At 45.3% G+C, this 20860-nt stretch overlaps 1 long non-coding RNA gene across 2 annotated transcripts in view; it reads left to right on the top strand.

Moving 5' to 3' along the window:
* The window catches only part of LOC103018957 (uncharacterized), a 107052-nt gene that overhangs the window by 4410 nt on the left and 81782 nt on the right, over positions 1–20860 (top strand). For both annotated transcript variants that reach the window (XR_449505.2, XR_003622449.2), the window contains exon 2: positions 2434–2556. This is a non-coding gene — a long non-coding RNA (uncharacterized LOC103018957). The remainder of the gene's footprint in view (positions 1–2433; positions 2557–20860) is intronic.

Below are 20860 nucleotides of genomic sequence, written 5' to 3'. Positions count from 1 at the left end.
ACTTATTGCAACTTGAACAACAGAGTCATTTGACTTCTTCTGTGGGACATCAGCATGTAAAACAGATAAAAGCAGATGCTGCAGTTAAGGCAAGTGTTGGGGCCTGGAGATCTGCTGATCTCATCTTGTCCTGCCTCATCCTCCCTGGACTTCTCCCACTACCAGATATTGTCCTGGAGTCAGAGTGGAATTTGGTTTGAAAATGAATGGATTAGATCATTTTTCCTCTAAGTGGGCTCCTCTGACCCCTGGGTTCAGGGTAAGGGTGAGGGCAATTAAAACGTTTTGTGATAATTTTGTGTATCCATTGAAATGGTTATCCAGCCCTCTCCCCATTCCATATAAACATAATTTGGATTATCTACTTGACCCTCCCCCCATCTCCATTTCTATGTATAGATGTGAGATTTCAGTGGCCCCATTTGACTTTCTATTTATGACTATGGCAGCACCATGAATAAGTCTAAAATGTTTTCCATTTCACTTTCCGGGCAGTGTGTTTCCCAAATTGGACAATCTGTGATTTTTTTTTTCCTTAAAAAGGATGTATTTGTTAGAAGACAGTAGCATAAACAAGATAGGAATTTATTTCTCTCTCATATATGAAGTCCAGGTAGGTGGTCCAGGGATAAAATGATGGTTTCTTGAGCATCAGGACCCGAGCTCTTCCCGTCGTGTTGCTCTATAGTCTTCATCATGTGCCTTCCATCCTGTGATCCAAGATGGCAGCCCCAGTTCCTGCCATCAAGTGTGCATTTCATCCAAAAGGAAGGAGGCAAGGAGGAAAGGAGGAAAGGGGAGAGCCTACTATTTCTTTTTAAGGGCAGAAGTTACACACATCCCTTTTTTTTCACATCCACTACCTATAGTTTGATCATATGGCCACCCCTACCTTCAAGGGAGGCCAAGAAATCTCTTTAGTTGGGCAGTCTTGTGACCAACTAAAAATTCTAACATTATGCAAAAGAAGAGAACAGACAAATGGGCCAAATGGAAATCTCTGCCAAGAGTCTAGCCATTTCTCAAGCTTAAGACACATGAATTTCTACACTTTTTTTCTAGGTGTGAAATTCTGTGATGTGAGTAACATCTAAAAACTTCAACCTGGATAGGAGCTCAAGATTGCAGCTAATCCAGTCTCTTTCATCAAATGATGAAGATGTTATGGACCCATTTTACAGATAAGGCAACTTTGGGCCAGAGAGGTTAAGTGACCCACCCAGGGTTAACTTGGTCAGTAGCACAGGGAGAAGTTAATCTTGTGGAGATAATCACAGGAGTGGTGGGATTCACTGGGCACCTGAGAGGGCTCCTTTCTCTGTGCTTTTTATTGCTGCTCCCATGATGTCCTGGCTCTTCAGACCATACCTTGCCACGGATGCTGTCATTTGGGGGTTGAAGTGGAGTCTGACCCAGGAATCGGATGTCCTGAGAGAGTCTGAGCTTTGCAGTCACACAGAGCTGGCTTTCAGTCCTAGTTCTTCTTCTTATGACTCTGCTGCCTTGGGCAAGGCATTTTCTCTTGACCTTAGTTTCCTCTTGTTTAAACAGAAGATAATATCCATCTCCAAGTTTTCTTCCCACCCTTCCTTCTTCCTTCCACCTTCCCCCCCGCCCCCCGCCCCTTTTCCTCCTTTTTTTCACTCATAGAATGAATAAATAAAGGGAACTGGTCTGGGACTTAGTACTTAGAAGTGAAAACCTAAGGTAGTTTCCTTGCTTTCTTCCTTCTTCTTTCCTCTTCTCCTTTCATATTCTTTCTCTTGTTTCAGTTTCATATAAGTTTAGATTTTTTTCCCACGAGGTTCAATAATCATAGGACCTAGAGGACTAAAAAAAAATGTAGTAGTTGGTACGCACCAGATTCTCTTCAGAAAGTGTGGTGCCCAGAAATAGTTGCCCTGACTGGTGAACTTCTACTTCCCTTTAACATTTCTTTTTTTTTTTTTTTTTGGCTTGTTTTTTGAATCAGGCAAGGAGAACGATAGTACCTCTTGGGTTTCCCCCTCTGACACCTTACCACTGGACCCTGATGTGGCTATTCCCTCCCTTCTTCTACGTGATTTCTGAATGCTTGAAAATGTTTATAAAATGTCATGCTTCCTGTGGGGTTTTCTCCCCCTTGTATTTAGCTCTGGTTTTCTATAAGCTCCTTGAGGACAGGGAATGGCCATCTGTGTATCCCCACCTTTATGTGTTAGAGAAGTGAAAACTGAAGCCTGATTGGAGATGAACTTCCTCTGAGCAAGGACCCTGTGTTCTACTTCTTTGCCTTCATCCTAGCACCTATGAAGAACAAAGGAAGGAAAGAGGAGTGGAGGGAAGGAGAAAGAAAGTAGGGCAAGGGGGAGGAAGGGAGAAGGTGGGAGATCAACATTGAAGCACGAAAAGTACCAGCTTTTAAGAAAATGTTATCTCACTTAATCTTGACAGTGCACGTGTGAGACAAATTGCAGAGGATGAGATTGAAGCCCAAGAAGGTGCAGTCACTTGTCCAAGCTCCCACAGCGCATGCAAAGCAGAATGAGAAACGGAAACAAGATCTGTGAAATTGAGGTGAGGCTCTTATTCTTGAACCACGAGTCAGAGTTACTGACACAGTCAAGTGTGAGAATTAAATGCACTGTGTAGGAGGCTAGGTCTGTCTCAGGGATTCCTTTTAACAATAGTAATAATGAAGCTCTGTGACCCTGACAAAGTAGCCGGTTGTCTTGGAGCCTCAGTTTCCCCATCTCTAATGAAGGGGGCCCTCTGTGAGTGTGGGGGTCCCTCTAGGCTCTTGAGGTGCTGAGATTCAGCCTCTCTCCCTGAATTCCTCAACCATCAGTGTGAGCCATTTAAAAATGATAGATTCTTCCAGCAGGAGCAATGCCTCTTTAGCTAGGTCAGGCCAAGCAAACTTACTTGGGGTTTTTGAGGGGATTTCTCTTAATTGACTGGGGTGAGGAGTTCAGAGTTAAGTTGGAGGACTGGCTTTTCAGCTCCAAGCTGGAAGAGACTGGGGCCTGACATGATTTGAGGTTGCCTGCCCCCTCTTAGACGGCTGATTGGAGAACATTCTGCACCCAGCAACACTCCCTACTCCCTGGAGAGGACAAAGGGAGCTGATGTGAGCTATCTTGGTCCTGGAAGAAACAATGTCAAATTTCTGGGGCTTTCCTATTTTTACTCTCCCCATTGCCTGGATGGATTTCAGTGTTCTTTTGTTTTATTTATTTATTTATTTATTTGTCTGTCTCTCTCTCTCTCTCTGTTTTTCTTTTCCTCTCTCCCTCCCTCTCCTCCTTCCCTCCCTCCCTCAACTTCCTTTCTTCCTTCTTTCCTTCCAGATGTATTCTTATTCTCCGTTTAAAAACATTTAAGACAATAAGAGATTTTGAATGGTAATGCTCTCCAGAGTCTAGCTATCAGTGATTTTTTACGTCTTCTGATCATTGGTATTTTCTGTCTCTTCCTTATTCATTTAACTAAGACTCATTAATAGTAGCAATAGTTGCAATTGGGAGAACTTACCGAGCACCATTCTTTCAGGTCCCACAAGGCACTGCGTTCTTTCACCCAACACATATTTATGGACCATCCACCCATTTCCAGGCACCATCTCACAAGAGATTCAGCCACAACCAAGGCAGAGTCTCTTTTCCGAACGGAGCTTACATCGTAGTTGGAAACACAGACAATGAGCAAGTAAACAAATACTTAATGTATTTTCAGGTTATTTAATTACATCTTCAAAACAACCTCATGGCAGCTATTATAAGCCCATTTTACACACACAGAAACACTGAAGTGTGGATAATGAAGTTACCTGCCCAAAGTCAGATGAGAAATTTGAATGTGCCCCAGCCTGTGGTCTTTGTAGGACCCAATGAAGCTTTTTATTGTTAGCCCAGAGGCAGTAAACTGTGAAGCTATGAAGCTGAAGCTCCAGGGCTCCTCACTTGCATGAGCCCTTTTTCAAGTCACTTCGGACCTAACTTTTAATCCCTTCCTTAGTGAGGGCCCATCACATTTTATAAGCCTCGGGCTTCACAAAACCTGGACCAGGCTTCACCAACATAAGGATTCAGAGACGATTCTAATTTTCCTCAAGAACTTAGAATCCAATGGAGGAGAAAGACATGAAAATAAAACATCATAATACATAGAGATGAGTGCTATAATGGAGGTGTTATGGACTAAATTGTGTCTGCCAGATTCATATGTTGAAGCTCTAACCCTCGATGTGATTATATATAGGCAGAGGGCCTTTAGGGAGGCAATTAGGTTAAATGAAATCATAAGGGTGGGGCCCTCATCCCATAGCATTGGTGGCTTTGTAAGAAGAAGAAGAGACAGCAGAGAGCTCTCTCTTCCTACACACATGGAGCAAAGCCCATGTGAGCACACAGAGAGAAGGCAGCTGTCTGTAAGCCAGGAAGAGCACTCTCACCAGAAACTGAGATTGCTGGCACCTTGATCATGGACTTCTAGCCTCTAGAACTGTGAAGAAATAAATTTTTCTCATTTATGCCACCCAGTCTGTGGTATTTTGTTGTGGTATCCTGAGCAGACTTGAATAGGAGGCAGGTACAAGGCAGATGGATTTGAGGATGGGGGAAGCATTCCGGGCGTAGGAAACAGCCTGAGTAAAGGTGTGAAGGCCTGAGATAGCACAGCATACCTGTAGAACCATAAATAATAACTGTACATACTCTGGTGGAGTACAAAGGCAGAGATAAACAGTGAAGGTGGGTGGGAGAAGGTGGCAACTATGTGAGATGCCATGCTTAAGACTGGATAGGTGTGGGAGTGCCCCTTGTTTGCCCTTGAGCAGGGCAGAATCAAAACCATCACGGTGGCAGGAGGAAGAAGATGGATGAGAGGGAGGGAGACTAGTTAGGCGACTAATATAATAGTCCAGGTACGAAAGGGTGAGGCTATGAAGTAGGTCAGTGAGGTTGGAGAGAGGGAATGTTTTGGAACTAGGAGGAGAGAATGGGAGAGAGAAGAGGAGCTAGAATCATACTCGGGTTTCTCATTTGAGTATCTGGGTGGATGGTGCTTGGAATATTTTGGCCACATGTAAAGTGACTTGAATATATACATAGATTTAATTTACTTATGAGGAAAAGGGTTTGGAATTCTTGTATTTCAAAGAAATATTAGGTGGAAGTGTGCTATGGTCCTAGATCTGCAGGTTTGGTCAACTGGATGCTCTGATGTTTGGGAGCCAGCAGAGTGGGAATAGGGTGTCCAAGAGGCACGGGGGAAGATCTGCAGGCAGCCTTCATTAGCAACATCATGCCTCTTAATAGAATACTGGTTCTTTTTCTGTTTTGTTTTGTTTTGTTTTTTTTCTTTTTTTTAATAAACCTGAAACTTGGGCCAAGAAAGTTACAATGTCTTGGAAGGAGTTAGGGTCAAATTTGGTAACTGCTTGGCTTGGGGCAAAGAGTCTGGTCGAGTCCTAGTCCTGACTTAACCTACCATGTGCCTTTGGGTGAATCATTTACTGTCTCTGGGCCTCAGTCTCACCTTTTCAAAAATGAACCACTTGGGTTAAATGATCTTTAAATTCCCTTTTAGCGCACATATTTTATGTATCAATGTTTAGCCAACATTATGTAAAAAATGTACACAAATCAAGAGTTTGGGGAAGATTAGAGTTTTATTTCCAAGGACAATGCCTAATTCAGTCCTGAAATGACAAGCTTTAACTCCTACGTCATTTCATCTCACCCTGGATTCACAGACTCATAGAGGAGTCTAGAGAGAAGAGATTATTTAGATACCACCCAGTTCAGTTTCTTGATTCCACTTTTGAAGGGAGTGAGGAACAGGAAGAGCATCACCCAAGGTCATACAGCTGGCTAATAGCAGAGTCAGGCATTGAACCCAAGTCTCCTGATGAGGGCCATGAGGGGCGTATAACCACCAGCTTACTCTGTAGACTCTGATGTGAGTGGTATCCCTGGAATTATGGAGGCAGAGATCCTGCTCTTGACCCCCACTTCAGCACCCCTCTCATTCTATGTATCTAATTGTTTAAAATGCCTCCTCCACCCCCCTGGATACCTGGCACCCTCACTTCTTCCCTTTCACTTGCCAGCTGAAATTCTATTCATCCTTTAATACTCAGTACAAATGTCACCTCCATGGTCCCCTTTCTTCCCTTTGTACGTACCTTTATGGCCATATATACATAACACATTGCATGGGAATGGTTTCTTACTTATCTCTCTACAGTTAACCCAAAAGGTTGGGAACCATGTCTTATTCATCTCTGTACTTCTAACATCTATCTAGCCCAGGTGTTCAACTAATGTCCATGGAATGAATGAATACAACAGATAAACGATAGCATGAGTATAAACTGAGGTCTGCTGGAGAATATAGAATCAAACAGAAAAGGCTTAGGAAGCCATGTCCCATGAGGTGTAAATGAGGCTAGGGTTTTCCTCTCATCTGGTGATTTCTTGGACCTACAGGTCATCACCCTCATTAAGGACAGCTCTGCTAAGCTATAAGCAGGAAATGCCTTGGTATCAGGCCCGATGGCCCATATTGAAGACATAATCCTTTGGCCCGTGACTCACCAATGGATTCCAGAAGGCTCAGTGTGGGTGGCCTTCCTCAATCAATCAATGGTTGGGCGTCCCAGCTTGTGATTGGATCCAAGCCACCCAAGCGTATAGGTCTCTTAGATGCAGGCTGTATGGAGACCTCTGGCCACCAGGCCTGTGTAAGTTGTAGCCACCCACCAGGAGATGCAGAGAAGCATCCATAAAATCCAGCTTTTATGACCACTGACACCCCCTTGAGCATGGTTAATATGATTATTTAACATTTATGAGACACCCTCCGTGCAGTGGGGCTAAGGGAAAGCCCATTTGGCAGCCTCAACACAAATGGATGTTTCTATGTAACCCCACGAAGGTGATCCCTCCTACCCAGATTAGTTCATTTGCAACTATATTCAGGAGCTCATATAGGCCAGGGCAAAATTCAATGCATTCTGTAAAACATCAATCTAGGCATTAACCCAGGGGAACTTCAGTTAACCAAAACCCAGCAAAGGAAAACCCTCAATTAATTGGATCTTGATTTTTGCACTTCTACTGATTTGTTCTATGAGTGATGTTGACTTGCAAAGTATTTTGTTCAGTCTTTCTCATTCAATAAAATATATGCGCTCCTGACTTTATGCCAGACCCTGTGTCTGCTCTCTGCATTGTAGAAATAAATAGACAGCCTGTGCTCCCAGACAACTCAATCTTGGGGGGAAGAGAGGCATGGCAATAAAAATATAGTCTTACAGGTGATGTGTAAGAGCCAAGTTCACAGAAGAGTAGAGGCCTAGAGGAAGGAGTGGTCAACAGGTTAGGCAAGCTTTATAGGAGGAAAAGCTTAAGGTGGCATTTGATTGGTGATGACAGTTTCAGGATAGGTGGATATGGACCTTACAGGAAGAGGAAATGAATGAACAAAGGTATCGGAAGGTGAGATGCCATAGGATATTCAGGGAACGCTAAGCCATGCGGACAGGCTGGAATATATGGTGTGAGGGGATGAGGTGGGAAATCTAGGCAAGGGCTAGATTATAAAGGGCTTTGCCCATCGTTTAAGAAGTGACTGCTGCGTTTGGAAGCACTGGTCATCCCCTTCTCGGAATGCTCTCCTCCCTTGGTCTGGGTGACATCACATTCTGAGGGAGTAGCTCCTACCTCTTTGGCCATGCCCCCTCTGTTATTTACATGGAACAATCTTTCTCTGCCTATGTTTTTTTTTTTTAACATCTTTATTGGAGTATAGTTGCTTTACAATGGTGTGTTAGTTTCTGCTGTAGAACAAAGTGAGTCAGCTATACATATACATATATCCCCATATCTCCTCCCTCTTGCGTCTCCCTCCCTCCCACCCTCCCTATCCCACCCCTCTAGGTGGTCACAAAGCACGACTCTGCCCATGTTTTAATGCCAGTGTTCCTCCCCTGTTTTTTTCTCACTCTAGACCCTTCTCTGAGCAATTTTCCCACTGCAGTGATTCCCCAAATGATACCCCTCATGCAGATAAGTTCTTTCCTGAACTCCAGATGTGTACATAGATCTAACTGCCTAGTGGACATCTCTACCCAGTGGGGGTAGCCCTTTGTTCTCTAAACCTTCATTCTTCATTTCCAATCTTATGAAAAGCATCAATATCCAGCCCCTTGTTGTAGCCTCTGACCTGGAACTCTCCTGGACTCCTTACTTTCCTTCATAAGTCACGTCAAGTCCATCAACCATTCATTCATTCAACCCCTAGGCATTTATGGAGTTCTGACTTTTTGTCAGAGCTTTAACCAGCAGCTGGTGATGTGGAGATAAGTAAAACAGAACCCTGGCCTCTGAGGAGGAGTCAGAAGAAAGGGACATGAACAGGTGGCTGTCACTCCGGGTGCACAGTGTAGCAAGAGGGGGCTGTGGGAGTATGGAAAAGGCACCTGCCCCAGCTGGGTGGCTGGCCTGGTGTGAGGGAGAACTGGCAAAACTTCCTCCAGGAGATGATTACCTGTGCCGGCCCTCAAAGAATGAGTAGCAGTAAGGCCGGGCAATAGCGGGTGGGAGATGGTGAGGGAAGAGAGTCATTCCAGGAAAAGGGAATTACATGAGGAAACGGATGGAGATGTAAATGGCACAGTGTGCCTGTAACTACAAGCAGTTGAGAGCTGCCGGAGAGAAAAATGGGAGGTGGTAGGAGAGAAGGAGGTGAGGTTGGTTATAGTTACGCGGGGCCTCGTGTTCCCTGATGAAGAGTCCGGATGTATCTCAAGGGAAACAGGAACCTGGCATTTGGAGCAGGGGTCTGACCTGATCAGGTGAATTGTGCAGGAAGATCGTGCCAACAGATGGGGTAGGTTGTCAGGGGAGGGAGGGGCTGCTCCAATAAGAATACCAATGCAAGAGGTGATGAGGCCAGACCTGGGGCAGATGCTCCAGGAATGGGGAGGGAGTGCTCCTGGGGAGACATGTCTCAAGTAGGGTCAGCTGCCTTTGCTCATCATTTGACTATGGGAATGATCCAAGGATGGAATGAAGGGACTGAGTTTTTTCCACCTGAATGAGAGGTGGATATTGTTGGTGTTTTTGAGAACACAGGGGTGGAAGCAGGCTTCCCGGGGTAAGAAGAGCCTTCAGTTTTAGACCACTTTTGAGATGTTATACCCCAAAATGCTTTGTAAGCTTGATTGTCTTCACATGGCGGACTGGGGCTGCCTTCAGCTCTTGGATCTGACCTTGACCTCTCTGGGTTGAATCCATAACTTTGAACTGGGCACAGAGGCCCAGAACAGAGCAGAGAGCTGCTGGGAAATGTGGATGGTGGGAGTGAAGTCACCAGTCACCTTTGCTGACCCACAGGCTGCTGGCTGCAGCGGGACTCCTGCTCCCCGCCATTTCCCGCTAGGAATGTGGAGCCATTGGAGAGATACAACCACCCTCCATCCTCACCAGCAAGGGGGAACTTCTTGAACCCTGTCCGTTCCTGCCTCCGTGCCCCTCCACCTCCACGTGTTTCTCATTAAAGGGCTGACGGAGGGGCTGCTGTGGTTCGTGGATTTATCATTATTCTGTCCTCCTCCAACTTAATCCTTCAGAAAAGCTTACAGTCTTAAAGGGAAAGGGGCTTTGACGAAGAGCGTGCGGTTCTCAGGGAAAAGCGGGTTTTAGGGTTCTGTCTAGATAATGGTTTCCTCTTCTCTTTCTTTGTTTTGCGTTTTGTTCATTTTGTTTTAAAGGACAGGTGTTTCCTGTTGTCTTTGGACAGAGTAGCATCTCTCTGGTATTTTCTTAGAGCGAGTGAAATGCGGTCAGCCTGAGGGAAGGATGGTGAGCATAGGGGTTGCCAGCCCTGAGCCACTCCTTCCTTGTCTGTAAGAGGTTGGCCTAGATGAAGTCCGAGTCCTCTTAGGTCCAAGAATCTAAGATATGGTTCCGAGGGTCAGTGAGGTGGGGTGGCAGCACCATGAATAGAAAAAGCAGGGAGCTGGGAGTCCTCGCTCTACTTGCCGGCTGTTGAGACCCTGGGCAATTCAGCTCACCTCCCTGAATTAGGATTTTCCTACCTGTCAAATAAAGACAATTATCCTATTTGGGTACTTTCAGGCTGTTGTGAGGAACAAATGGAAATGTCAGAGGATAATTTGTAAAGGACTGTGCATGTCAAGGAACTTGGGCCCAACTGGTGACTTTGCTCAGCCAGCTCCTTTGACAATTTGAATTGGGCCAGTTGAATTGTGGCCTAGAACGTGGTCAGTGGGAATAGTGTGAATAGCCAGTATCCCTCCTCAGTGAGACCCAAATTTCCTCATCAGTACCATGAGTACAATAATAACTATCCCACAAGGTTGTAGTGAGGAATAAATAATGTAATTCCATTCACCTCTTCTTCTATCCACCCATCTGTCCATCAGTCCATCCATCCATCCAGCCATCCATCCATCCATCCATCCAACCATCCATCCACTAAACTTGATTGTACACCTGTTGTTCACCAGTTTCTGTGCTGACCTCTGGGTACCCAGAAATGAATAGGACATAATCCTGTCCTCTATGAAAGCACAATCTAGGTACAGAGACATAAAACTAACCAAAAAACTTATAAAACAAGGAGTTCAGGGACACACATGTACTCCAGGTGTTTGGGAGCCCAGCATTTAGCTTAGTCTGTGGGTCAGCAAAGTCTCCTTGGAAGAGATGGCATCTGAGCTGAGGCTAGAAGGATGAATCAGCCAGGTACTAGGAGGGTTGGGGGAGGGCACAGGCGAGGTAGACCACTGTCCAGACAAAGGGACCAACGTGGAATATTCTTTTTTCTTAACTTTGCATGGCTTATTCCTCACTTCTTTCAGGCCTCTGCTCAAAATGTCCCCTCCTCACAGGCATTTTCTCTGAGCACTTTGGTCACTCTCTATCCCTTTATCCTGCTTTGGTTTCATTTACATCACTTATCATGACCTGAAGTCATAGTATATTTATTTTTGTGTACTTAGAGTCTGTCTTCTCCGTTGGAAGGCAAGCTCAATGTGGGCAGGGACCTCACCTGTCTTGTTCAGTGCCAGATCCCCATCCCTTCAGGTCTGATGCTGTATTAGTAACAAGGTACTATAGGCTGGGTGGCTAAAGCCACAGAAATTTATTTTCTCATGTTTCTGGAGGCTAGAAATCTGAGATCAAGAGGTCAGCAGGATTGGTTCCTTCTGAGGTTCTTCTGAGGAAGAATTTGTTCTATGTCTTTTTCCTAGCTGCTGGTGGTTTGCTGGCAATCTTTGGTGTTCCTTGTTTTCTAGATACATCACCTTGCTCTCTGCTTTCATCTTCATGTGGCATTACCCCTGTGTGTGTGTGTGTGTGCCTGTGTCCAAATTTTCTCATTTTATAAGGACACAATTCCCTGTATTCCAGTGTGACCTCATCTTAACTAATTACATCTGCAATGACCCTATTTCCAATTCAGTTCACATTCGGAAGTACTGGAGGTTAGGACTTTAAGATATGAATTTTGGGGGGACACAATTCCACCCAAAAAAGACGCATAGTAGATAGTCGGGATGTATTTGTTGAATGAAGGAATGCATGGATAAAGGCACAGAGGCAGGGATTAGCATGGTGCCTCTGGGGAACTCTGGGTTGCTTGGGATTCTTGGAGCTTCAAGGGCAAGGCAGGGCCTGGTAATAGCTGACACCCAGGAGGTATGTGTACCTCTTCTTTAGCACATGGGAAGCACCCAATCAGCGGTAGATGCTACGATTTTAATTTCTACTGGTTGTTAGGTGGATGCATTGCTATCTCCGTGGCAATGCATCCTTGCTTCTGATGTATCGCAGTTCACAGCATGGCAGAGCTGAGTGTTAGCAATCTGGGCCAACACCATCCTGTTTACCAAGAACCATATGCGCACTAGCTTACTCAGCAGGTCCCAGAGGCCCATGTCTTATACGAGGCCCTCTAACCTGGTCATCTTTTCTTTACATTCCAACAATGGGCTGCATTCTGCCCTCTGATAAACAGCCTATCATTCATGACCTGAGATCAATAATGGTTACAGGGGTTCTGGTACATTTCCTTTAGGGTCATAACCACTGAGACACAATTTCTGATTAATCAACCCTTGTGATACAGCATGGGCAGGGTAACAGAACATAAATAGCAAAGGAAACCAAGATTAATGTGGAAATGTCCCTGAGATATCAGTATAGGAAGTTGGGAAAGAGCCAAGAGGGCTTCTTGGATAATAAGCTGGAGTCAGATGGCTGTAACCTCAGAGCGGAGTGAAAAGGGCTCCGGCGCTGATTGCCTGTCATGAATCTAACCTCTGCCACCTACGAGCTCTGGGATCCGGGGTAAGTCATCCTCCCACGGTGAACCTCAGTTTCCCCAGCTCAAAAGTGGGGATCGTACAACCTGCGTCATTGTGAAAATGCGAGAGAATGCATGAGAGTTTAACAGAGACTGTGGCGTTTAACAAGAGCTCGATGCATGGTAGCAACGATAATATCGCACACATATTTAGCACTTATGATGGGCAAGGCATTATTCTAAGTGATCTAACCCCATGAGGTGGGTACGATCGTAAAACTCACTTTGCTGTTGGGAAAACTGAGGTTCAGAGGGTTTAAGTAAATGCCCAAGGTCACATAGCTACTAAGTGGTGCAGCTGAGATTCACACTCACGCAGTTTTTCCTAGAGCCCCTGCTTTTAATGATTATGCCGTGTTACCTGTTGGCCTAATTATAATTGATGTTAATATTCTTTAGCTATATGATGAGAATTTGGGGCATTTTGAATCAAGAAAACTGGAGGTAAGATAAATAACAAAAGTTATTAAACGATTCCCATGTGCCAGGCAAAAAAATACTTATCTCAATTAACCCTCACGCGCAGGCTGGAGAAGATGTATTATCACCTGCGTTTTAGAAATAAGGAAATCATGACTCAGAATTATTATGCAGCTAAGATTCAAACCAAGTCCATCTGGGTTCAAAGCCCAAGCTTTTTCTACCACACCAGCTGCCTCCGGGAAATTGATTGGAGATACATTGGAGGGGCTGCATGACATCCAGAGCCCTATCCCTAAGGGGTGACTAAAACATGGGAGGCCCTTTCTGACTTGCGTCAGAGCTGAGTTAGTAAGGAAGACCATTTACAGGTTCACGAGACACCGGGTCCAAAATGAGTAAGAAGTCAGACTCCCAAAGGAAGTTAAGAGGGCAATAGGAAAAATACTGCTGGGTCTTGATGGTCCATGAAAGCGCAGAGGAAACGTCAGCAAGTAAGGAAGATGGATAGGAGAGCTTATATTTAAAACTGACTGGAGGTAAGGAAGGAAGCGATCAACCTAATTTTAGAAAGCCTTAGACTCTGAGGCTCCTAAGGTTTGAGACTGGGAACTCGGGTGAGGATTATTTGCCATTCATCATCCATTGGCCTCTGGAGGAGGAGCTGGGGCTGATTCAACTTGGAGGTATCCTCCAGTGGGGTAGAAAAAGGATGAGCTTTGAAGTCAGGGAGATCTAGTGTTGAGCTACATTTGGTCAACACTAGAGGTGAGGTGGGAAAGGCATTACCAGCTGTCGTCAACAGGGTCTCAATTAAAGATCTGATTTATTCAAGTATCTGAAAACATTCTACAATGAAAACCGTTATTAGATGCTACTTGTACTGTGCTATGGACCACGCGTATACTGCCATACTGTCTTCAGAAGACTTGAAATGCCAGTGACAGTTTAAAAACTGTACACCTGATGGAGAAGGAAGACAATGTAATGTTTCATCTGGATCCAGAGGTGCATCCAATTAAAGGACAGCTCCAACTGGCAAACAGGTGTTTCATGTTGGTATCCAAGAAGAAGTGGTTGATAATGGACAATTTAGAAATGCTTCCCCAAAAGGTGGATGGTTCTTTAAAAAGTTTCAGGTCACAACCCTTGCAGAAAACACTGACACCCAACACACTGATTCTTAGTCCAGGAAACACGGGTCTTCCACGTATTAAAAAAAACAAAAACAAAAAACTTATTTCATCTCTCTGTGGCTTGGCTTCCTCGTCTATGAAATGGGACGGTAGTATCTGCCTGCCACAGTTTTTGTTAAAGATTGAATGAGAAAGATGGAAAGGGCCTAATAAACTGCCTGGCCCATGGTGGGCACTCAATTAATGTTCATTGGGTGAATCTCATGGGGAGGTGAAATGTTTGTAAAAGGAAGTCTTCACTGAATCACGATAAGAGTATCATCAGTAGATTCTAATTTCTTTAGATCAGAGGAGGTTTCCATGTCTTCTGTGTTCTGTTTTTGGCCTTTCCCTTATTCAATGCCTACTACACTCTGAAGGCTCTAAGAACGCTTAATAACTGCATGAGTATAAATGCATATACTCAAACCCTGGCATAAAGTATTGTTGCTAATTACATAATGCACACTGAAGTTTACATTATAGGACTTTAACGCCATTAGCTCTTTTTTTTCTTCAAAACTGAGGTATATTTACGTTTCTTTTTCCTGATTTCAAAAATAATGTAAAAGTTGGTTGAAAATAATTCTGTTAATTCAGGATGATGTGGAGTAGCAAGTAAAAGAATTCTCTCTAATTTGACTTCCCAGACATAACCATTTTTTGTTATGTGTATGTGCTTCCAGACTTTATTCTGTATGCATATAAACCTGTATGTTGCATTGTATGTACACACACAGACACAGACACACACACACACACACACACACACACACACACACACACAACCTTAGTGCAGAATCTTGATCTCTAGCTGAGCACATTGCCACCCAGAATAAAGACTACATTGCTCAGCCTCTGTTCCAGCAATGTGTGTGCAGGGGGCTAAGTTCTAGCCAACAGCATATAAGCAGACAGGTTGTGCAGCACCAAGAAGGTTGCTTAAGAGAGGCTGATGGAGATGGGAGGTGTGTCTTTTCAGCCTTTTTTCCTGCCTCCTTCTGACCTACAAAACAGATGTGAAGGTAAAGTTTCAGCAGTCATCTTAGGCAGTGAGGGGACTCTGAGGATGGAAGCCACACATTGGGGACCAGAAGAGAGTAGCTGAGGCATTGATAACTTAAAGGAATAGCCATACCATTCCCATCATCCTTCTCCAGGTCTTCTTTAACATTGGAGAATAACTCCCTGTGATTTTAAGCCACTGTGATGAGGTCTTCTGTTACTGGTGCCTGGACACTAAGTATCTAAATGATACACAGGTCTTCCCCACCCCTTCCACTTAACTTTATATTATATATATTTTCCCCTGTCAATGCAAAAACAAATCTACTATGTTCTTTTTCATGACTACATAAATATTCCATTGTAAGGATTTATTGTTAATTTTCTCAATTCCTCATTGATAAAACTCCTAAGTTCTTAATTTTTGAAAATGATAAACTGTGTGGAACATAAATCTTTGTGCACAAAGATTTGTGCATTTTAGTATTTTCTTAGGATAGGAAGAGGAATTTTAGGGCTAAAAGAGATGTGCATTTTAAATTGGTAATTTAATAACATTGATAAATTGTGCATTGTAATTGATATGTATTGCCAAATTGTCTCTAGAAAGGTTGTTTCAAGCTATACTTCTGCAGGTAGAATTTAAAAAAAAATTGTGTTGTAAGATTTTTCATACATGCAAGGCGCAAAGAGGAACATACAAAAATCTACATACATACTATTCTGTTTAAGAAGTAGAACATTTTCGCAACAGCCTGAAGTGTCCTGTGTATCTCATTCCAATGGGACCATCCAACTCTTCTTACCCAGTGGGCTAGTGTCTCTCCTGATCTTTCAACATCCCTTGAGGCCAATGGGTGAATCTGTAGGATTCTTTTACTTGCAAGCCATGGACACTCTCCCCCACTCAAAAAGAATGCATTGGTGCATACAATTTAAATGTCTGGGGTAGAACTTGTTGGAGGGAGGGGTCAAAGGATGTCATCAGGACCCCATCTCTCTTCCTCTCTCAGGCCTCCTTTCCTCCACGCTGGCAAGATGGCGGCCAGCACCGCCAGGCCTGCATTCTTCAGGTTCACATCCTGAACCTGCAGGAAAAAATAGTGCATCTTCCCAGTAGCTCCCACGTAAGACCTGGATTCATTCCAATTAGATTAACCAGAGTGCTGTGCCCATCCTGAATATATCTAGCTCCCATTATGGATTTGTCATCTGGAACCTCTCAAACCCTTCTGATGTTCATTTATATTTTCTGCCTGAGATGGGATAGCAAACCCCGGGGTTAACTACCTTTTTGGTAATGTGGTCCCTGGCAGAGGATACAAGCATAAGCAATGCTAACATTTACTGAGTGCTATAATGTGCTGGGCCCTTATCTCATTCATCTGCAAGGTGGGTATGATGTCCGTTTTGTAAAATGGAGAAAATAGTGGCTTAGAGAAGATGAATGGCTGACCTGAGCTCACACAGCTTGTGTGTTGGGACTGGGGTCTAACCCCAGGGTTCTCTCATTCCAGCGTCCAGTGGAAACACGGCCAGGACATGCTGTCTCTCTTGCAATAGGCATGCATTCACCTGACAAGGCTGATGTAAGCTGAAACACTTCACAAACATTAGTGCATTGAACTCATTGTGATGTCCTAAATTTACCTCCTTCAAGCCCCCTGGGGGAGGGAAGGAGACAGCTTGGTAATTGGCCTGGTAATTCTGAGTAAACAGATTAAGTAAGGGCTGAGAGAGACAAGTTATTTCCTGAACTATTTTTTTCTTTATTTCTACAAGTAAGTTTTCAGGGGATATCTACAACTGTTTAGAATTTTAAGAATCATATAAAACACTTATAGTAAAGATTTACTCTGGGCATGCTGAGAGGCCCCTACAAGGTATGATGGAAAGAAGCAGGATTCAGGCTAGACGGGTGGGGTTTCCAGCCTGCTTCTGGCTGTTGCTGGCCCCACTATGTAACGTGGAGCTGGTCCCATCTCCTTGATGACCTCGGTTTCCCCACGGGTTCAACACGGGCTTTGGATAAAGACATGCCCATCCTACAGGTTTTCATCTGTAGAATAGCTGTGGGGTAAGGGTGATTAGGAGCTGCTGGTAACCCCAGGCTAACCAAGTGTTATCCGTGAGCGTCTCAGGAAGAAAAGAAAATATCTTCCATTGGCTGTAGGGAAACCTTCTTGTGGGCTGAGGAAGAGCTGAGGAATGGGACTCTAGGGGTTTTCCTACTTCTGGGAATATTTGGCTTTGGTTATTCCCCAGCCAAAATCTTCATGACCCCTGCAAGGAGTCACTTGGAGTACCTGACCAAGCTCCAGTTTGAATGTGAGGAATATAGGTCATTAGCAAGAGGCTTTAATGTCCTGTAAACTGGCTTCCTGGAGGGGAGAGCTCACCACAGCATAATCAAGCTGTTAGCCAGAAGCTCAGCCTATTTCCAGCCAGGGGCACACAGAGGTTCTGGAGGAGGGGCAGTGCCAGGAGGCGGGAGGAGCACTGGACTGGGGGTCAGGGGCTCTAGTCCAGGCTCTGCCACTGAACTGGGCAAGTCACTCCCTCTCCTTGGGGCTCTTTTTCTTCATTTTCAAGATGAGAGGTGGTTATGGGTGTGCTTTGGGACTTTCCAGCTCAGACAAAAACCACACGAGGAAATGAAGTGAACAGATCATGACGCCACCTTGCCTGAGTTCTGTGGCAGCCTTGCTACTCACTGTCTTTGTGTCCTTAGGTCGTTTATTTAAACTTGCTGTGCCTCAGTTTTCTCATCTGTAAAATGGGAATACTCAGCGTTCACACCCCGTGGAGTTTTGTGATGATTCAAGGTAAAGCCCTTCAGGTAGTGCCTGGATAAAGTAAGCACCCTTCGCGTATAAACCCTCACAGTGATCATCACCCACTCCATAGCAGGCGGCACCCTCTGTTTGGGGACTTGGGGGAGCAGACCTTCTGGGGTTGGGACCTCAGGCCTGCAAGGCTCTGGCAATGCATGAGGCTTCCTGTGGCAGTGGGAAGATGCCTTTATACTCAACTCTGTCTACTGGGGACTCTACAGGGGAGGACGCCCCTCAGCAAGGAAACCCCTGGGAGGTCAACATGTAAGACTTGGAGGTCTCCTGCCAGGAAGAGGGGAGGGCAAGAGAAAGGAGAGAGAGAGGAGGTGGAAAGATAGGACCAGGCCGACTTGGGTTCAAGTCCTGGCTATGCAGTGTCCTTGCTGTGGGAGCCTTGAACGAGTCTCTGGATTCATCTGAACTTCACGTTGCACTTCTGTAAGATGAGAGCACGGTGCCCAGGCCGCAGATCTGTGCAGCGTGTGAAAGAAACAGCAGGGTGAGAACATCTGGCCTGGTGGCAGCTACACCAGGGATGCTCAACAGGTATCAGTCGAACGTGAATCAGAGGCATGGAGGACGCAGCCTGTGACTGCACCAGGGTGCTCGGAGAGGAGGTGGTGGTGTGTGCAGGTGTGCATGTACCTGTGCATGTGCCTGTGCAGGTGTGGCACAGTGGAGGTGGGGGGAGGGAGAGGAAAGGTCTGCCTCTTACCTTGTGACCTGTCCAGGTCTCTTCATCCTAAACACCCCTGCCGTGGTTCCTGACTACACGCCTCCCACCGAACACTGGCTGCAGCCTCTTGACTGGCCTCTCTGCCTCTGGTCTCACACGCTGCATATTCTCCTTCACCTTGTGATCAGAGTCATCATTCCAAAATGGAGATCTAGTGTCACTCCTTGGTTCCTCGCTGTCCTCAGGATAAGTAACAAAGCCCTGGGCCAGGATGTCTTCTGATTGTCCCCTGCAAGGCCACCCTCCTCCCTTCTCCTCCTAGGACCCTGACCCCCAGTGGGCCCACCATGTTCATGTTCCTAGCTGGGTTCAGCCAATGAAGCCCCGGGAGATGGGAGGGAAGGAGGAGAGCGGTCAGAGCACCGACCTCCTGCTTCCCTCCTGCAGGTTCCCGGGGGAGGTTTGTTTCCCTCTGCCAAGGGCCACAGCGCCTGTCACTGTCTTCCCTGCACCCTGCCTGCTCTGGCCCCCTCAGGCTTCAGGGTGGCACCGGCTACTAGCCCATGAGCACTGCAGCATCCATTGTCACTTTTCCTGCTCCCTGGCCACACTTTGTGTAAAGTTTCTTACGCTTTTCTTAAGTCACTCAAGTGAATGTGCTGTCTCTTTCCTGCTGTGACCCTGCCTGATACATACTGCTTACAAGGCCCTATATGCTCTGCCCCAGCTGGTCTCACCCCTGCACCCAATGTGCCCACTTCTCCCTATTAGTCACACTGACCAGCCTCTTTCTCACCCCAGAGCTTTCCCACAGTTGGAGTTTCCGCCAGGATCACTTTGTTACTCTGTACCTGCTTCCTCCAAGAAGCCCTCCTTGATACCCCCAGGCTCAGTTGGAGCCCCTCCTCTAGCTCCACAGGTCCGTTTGTACTCCCCACGTCACCACAGCATGGATCATGATACTGCAGTTGCCTGCTTACCTGTCTTTCTTTCCTACCAGATGTGGTAGGTAGATATGTGGACCCCATATCTCGCTGGTGGAGAGTAAGTAGAGGTTAAGGGCACAGACTCTGGAGCTGTCCCTCCTGGGTTCATTTCCAGCTCTCCACTTCTCAGCTGTGTCTGTGGAGCCTTAAGCAAGTCACTTAACATCTGAACAGTTACCGCATCTGTAAAATGGGGATATAGAAAATATTTACCTTTAGGGTTGTTGTGAGGATTACATTAGTTAATATATGTAAAACTGAGTATTTTTGTAATTCCGTATATTAACTAAGTTTGTATATATATAACTGTTAATATTAATTCATATATGTCATACTTAGTTTTACATATGTTAACTTAGTTAATATAAGGAACTTAATGTATGGAGCTATTAACTAATTTGGTTAATAACTGGTACCCAGAAAACATTAGGTTTTTTTAAAATAATTTTTTGGCCATGCCGTGCAGCATGTGGGATCTTAGGTCCCCGACCAGGGATTGAACCCACACCCCCTGCAGTGGAAATGTGGAGTGTTAAACACTGGACCGCCAGGGACGTCCCAACATTAGGTATTATGGTCAGCTGGTGACACAAAGTGTATGCTCACTGACGATAAATGGATTCTATGTGACAGGTGTGTCATTGCACAATACTGTACTTTCTCATTTAGTTTTCACGGCAGGCTTGGGAGGAAGAGAGTCTAGAAATTCTTTTTTTTTTTAAAACATCTTTATTGGAATATAATTGCTTTACAATGGTGTGTTAGTTTCTGCTTTATAACAAAGTGAATCTGCTATACATATGCATATATCCCCATATCTCCTCCCTCTTGCATCTTCCTCCCACCCTCCCTATCCCACCCCTCTAGGTGGACACAAGGCACCAAGCTGATCTCCCTGTGCTATGCGGCTGCTTCCCACTAGCTATCTATTTTACATTTGGTAGTGTATATATGTCCATGCCACTCTCTCACTCTGTCCCAGCTTACCCTTCCCCCTCCCCGTGTCCTTAAGTCCATTCTCTACGTTTGCGTCTTTATTCCTGTCCTGCCCCTAGGTTCTTCAGAACCATTTTTTTTTTTTTTTGTTAGATTCCCTATATATGTGTTAGCGTACGGGAGAGTCTAGAAATTCTATCCCTACTTTACAATGAGGACACTGAACTTGGGCGGACTTGCCCAGGGATCCACAACTGACACAGAGCCGAGGGGCAGTGGGGCCCGGATGTGGAGGCCCCTGTCTGGGCACCGTCGCCCTCGGCTGCCCCAGGGAGTGAGGTCTGTGTGCTTCAGCTCTGGCTGGGTCTGTTCTGGGATGGGGGAGCTGCAGAGCGAGTGGAATCCAGGGGCTTTAGAGGCCTCAGCTTTGGTCACTTTCCCTGAAAGTCT

This window comes from Balaenoptera acutorostrata, chromosome 1, assembly GCF_949987535.1.
Source record: "Balaenoptera acutorostrata chromosome 1, mBalAcu1.1, whole genome shotgun sequence".
In the NCBI taxonomy this organism is placed as follows: Eukaryota; Metazoa; Chordata; class Mammalia; order Artiodactyla; family Balaenopteridae; genus Balaenoptera; species Balaenoptera acutorostrata.
Note: the sequence above shows the minus strand (reverse complement) of the source record. Positions and strands in the feature narration are given on the sequence as shown.